General features: G+C 35.6%; 1 pseudogene; it reads left to right on the top strand.

The window, feature by feature from the left end:
• The first annotated feature begins 1,120 nt into the window (after window positions 1–1,120).
• On the top strand, window positions 1,121–4,395 carry LOC141437056 (uncharacterized; annotated as a pseudogene).
• Window positions 4,396–4,648: the final 253 nt, after the last annotated feature.

Here is a 4,648-nt window from a genome sequence, read left to right as displayed (position 1 = left end):
TTAAAGGATTTAGACTGAATGTATCGTCTCGTATATTATCGTATCTGCGTAGTGTGTGATAGTTTCAGATCATTAAGTTATTATACGCAGATAAAATATTATCGTATCTGCGTAGTGTGTGACACGCTTAAGACGAGGGTGGAATGAGATGCTGAATGCGATCACAAACGTCAGCGCGTTGGTTGTCTAATGTACGGCTTCGGCTTATAAGCCATCAATTGGTGTTTTCTTGCCAGTAACACGTAACGTGTTTATTATAAGTTTTTTGTACTGATTTGTGGTGTGCAATAAAAAATATTTGTATTGTGTTTTTCTAGAGAAGTTAAATCGATTGTTCACCCCCAAAAATAAAAACACAACTTCATAAAAGATATTAGATTAAAAATATGATAGTCTCTTTTAGTGCAAGGTTTCATAAAAATGTGTTATTTAGAATCGTTGTTTTATCCTTTTCCAATTAGTTGTAAGACATCTTCCCGAGCGGTTAAACTGTGCTAGGTAAACTTCACCTAAAGTTATTAAGGTCGACGAGGTAATTGAATTTATTCCGGTAACTCGTTCTTAACATCTATTTCCATACAATCAACAGTTGCCCTCGGCCAAGTATGTAGGAATAGAATGATTTAATAGAGTTCGAAGGAAAAGTCACGACCCACCACGACCTTGCCAAGAGCCGCGAAGTTTGCCAATTTATAAAACTGAGTTATATACGAAATTAAATAACGCTATATCGATGGAAACTTTGGTAATAATTTCTTGAACGCCCCAAACTTGGCCCACGGCCCCCGGTCCCACTTCCCGTAATTAATAGGATTGGTTTTGATTAAGCAAATAAATGATTCCTTTACGATTTTAAACATTAAAGTTGAGACTTTTTGGGCCGCGCAATTAAATGGTTTGTGTAACTTGACTAATGGATCTTACAGAGCAGCGCTTGCGGCTTAATTCCTTGATTTCTGAAAGGTTGCGACAGAAAAGAGAATCGATTTCAAATATCCTTCCTTAGCAAGTACACGATTGTAAACAAACAACAACAAAAAAACTGGTGGAGCTGATCGGCCTGCGGCACAGTGGAGACTGATGTACAGGGTTGCGAAAGAAACTTATTTTTGGTAAAATGAAAATATATTTTTCAACACACCTGCTCGTAAAGTAGGTCTTATTACAGCGTATTTACACTGATAATGCAGAATATTACCCATGCCGTGCCTTTTACATTACATTATCGCACTAGTGCCTTTTCATTACATATCTTTTTAAATATTAGCAAGAAGTATTAATGTTTCGAAAACAGCTAAGTAGTTATTTGCGTAAATATAAAATTCAATTCAAAATGTGATAAATAATTAAAGAATTTCATGAAACTGCTTGTTAGCTTGTTGGTATTTATAATTTGACGGTGTATTTTTAACTATAAATACCCAATTTCAAAATTTATAAATATGTGGCTGATTAGCTACTTTGCCGGTGCCCTTATCTCAGACTTGCGCGCGCATGCAGCGCTGAGCGCGCGAAAAAAAAAAATTACGGCCGCCATCTTTTAAATGGGTTTCTGTTTGTTAAGTTTATTCACAGTATTGCATTTCGTTAGTGTTGTTTTGTAAAATGTCGAATTTAGATAACGAAGAATTACTTATCGAGTGTACGCCGCCAGATATCATAGTTGAAGCGCAAAATGCGAGTGATAGTCTTTTGCCCTCAAAATCAAAAGATAAATACATGCAAGCCTACGCAAATTTCATTCAATGGAAAAATAGCAAAAATGCAAGCTCTTTCTCAGAAAACGTGTTCATGGCTTACTTTAGTGAACTGGCGAAGAGGTATAAACCTAGTTCGCTTTGGTGTATATATTCTATGTTGAAGAGTACCGTGCAGAATAAAAATGCAATTGACATCAAAGCGTACACCAATCTAACTGCATTCTTGAAAAGACGTTCAGACGGCTTTTACAGTCGAAAATCCAAGGTTTTAACACCTAATGAAGTGGAGAAGTTCATTAAAGAAGCACCGGATAATCAATATCTAGCGACAAAGGTCAGTTCCACTATTTAGTTTTGTATTCATTATTATAATATTTGTAGGCGGTATTGTGAGTGTTGATATAATAGGAACTAAGTACGATTATTATAACTTAATTATGATTTTATTTATTTTCAGGTCGCATTAATATTCGGAATTACTGGTGCCTGTAGGCGTCAGGAATTAAACAACATTACGACAAAAGATATAGAGAATCACGGAGAGATGCTACTTGTCAAAATTCCGAACACTAAAAATAAAATTCCTCGGTCATTTACTATTCACGGACCATTTTATGAAATAGTGAAAAAATATGAAAGTTTACGTTCACAGGAAAGGAAATCTGAAAATCCTTCCAAAATTTGCAAAAGGCAAATGCACGAGTCAGCCTATCGGAGTGAACAAATTTGGATCGATGCCTAGAGAAATTGCCAAGTTTTTAGGCTTACCACAGGCTGACGCTTACACCGGACACAGTTTTAGGCGGACTTCAGCTACATTGCTGGCTAATTCAGGAGCCGATATATTGACTTTAAAACGCCATGGGGGATGGCGATCTAATAATGTCGCCGAGTCATATATTGAGGACTCCATTCAAAATAAAGCCGACATAAGTGCCAAAATAACACAAGCAATCCATTGGAGCCACAATCCAAGAAGTTCTGCCCTGAACCGCGTCCTTCCACCTCATATGCCAATGATGATTTGGGATTTCATACGTTTGCTAATGATGAAACGCAATGTTCTTCTACCTCCTTTCAGAATGTTGCATTATCACCGACATTTACAAATACCCAAGAACAAAGCAATGAAATAATTAATAATACAATTAAACATACAGTACAAATGCCTCATAAGGCGGTAGCATATCATTTCAATAATTGTACTTTTAATAACTGTTTCAATAATTAAAGTTTTTAAATAAATGTGAACTTTTATTTACTTTTCCTCGCAAGTGTGTGAAAAACGTCGTATGAAACACGTGAGCATTGGTCATTACACTTTTCGTCTCCATTAAGCCTTCGCCTTCGGCTCAGGCTTAAAAACCGACTCGAGTGTAATGACCAACATAGCACACTTGTATCATAATGTACTATTATTAACTACTCTATGTATGAGTTTATTTCTTCGGTTTACTTTTACCCAGCTTCTAATCTTATGTCAAAGTTGGCATAATTATAATTTTCTCCGTCAGTGCACTGTTCACGTATTTAATTCGTTTTTGATAGTTAAACATTAATTTATAATGAGACAAAGCATAATGATTATAATATAAACTGCATGATATTATTATAACATGCCGTTTAATATTGAAGGTATCCCCTTTTTGTTGCCCTCTTGTTCTGAGAGGAGGCCTGTGCCCAGCAGTAGGACGTATATAGGCTGGGATGGATGCAGTTTAATATTGAAGGTATGTCATGTCTAATTTTATTTATTTAAAATTATTCGGTGGTAATTTAGTACATAATAAACAGCTTCTAAAAATGGTCCCAAATTTAAGTGCTGCAACAAAAAAGATTTAATAGGTTTAGTTTAGGCAAAAATTATGGCAAACAGTTAATATAATCTTTTTTTATAGTATTTTGACTATATAGAACAGAATTTGGAAGTACTTAAGGTTTGTGCGCATAATGTCCCACTGTGCGCAAAACGTCCCTCTACCAATATTACGTTCCATTCGCAAAACGTCTTCTTTGCATATGGCCCTTTTGCAAAAAATCTCATTCGCATTACATCCCTTTTTCAAATCGTCCCATCTCTTTCGCAAAATGTCCCTTCTGTTAAACCCCCTGTCGCTGAACGTCACCGCTGCATAATGCACCTTTCGCAAAAACTCCCTTATGCGAAATATCACATTCGCAAAACGTCCCGTACCTGAAAAATGACCCAATCGCATAATAATCCTGTCTGCAAAATGCTGAGAAAGTAGGCCCTATTCTCATGGATTGATGAGAGAGATGAGCAAAGTCCCTATTATCTTTGGTGACTTTACATACTCGTAAAGGTAAACCAAAAATATATGACTATTGTCAAGAGGGCGCTATTGTTCTTATTTATATGGCAATAGTTCAGTATAGTCGGAACAATGACATCTTGACTTGTCTGCAACGTTTAACTGTTAGCTCTGATGTTAATTTGGAAAGGTTTTGCAGTGAAATAGTTTCATTCCCCAAGCGTTTTTTTCCAGTAGTTTATTATAAACATTATTTATAATGATCCGTTGTTGACTACGAATCGTTTTGGGCATTTTTGTTATTGATCAAAGATACTGCCAGTAATCATTAAAATTATTTCCAGTGTAAGAAGTTCCAATGAAATTCCGCAACATGGCGAATAGTCATATATTTCTGGTCAGGCTTTAACGCCTTTGATTAACGCTGGCGGGCGAACTCACAGAAATAGTTATTATATGTATAAAAACTTTTCCTAAGTTATCACTACTGGCCACTTCAATAGACATTAAGAAAGATGTTTATTATCCTCCTAACACCCAAGTCAAATTTTTGATATATTAACATCAAAGTTTATGTCAGTTATGATATGAGTTTGATGTTCATATTACAATAAGTCCTTTATAAAATAATCTAGGCGTTAGGAGGCTATAGTACAAAACAATTCACGACCACTT

The sequence above is a fragment of the Choristoneura fumiferana genome, chromosome Z (genome assembly GCF_025370935.1).
Source record: "Choristoneura fumiferana chromosome Z, NRCan_CFum_1, whole genome shotgun sequence".
NCBI lineage: Eukaryota > Metazoa > Arthropoda > Insecta > Lepidoptera > Tortricidae > Choristoneura > Choristoneura fumiferana.
This window is presented reverse-complemented; position numbering and strand designations above follow the sequence as displayed.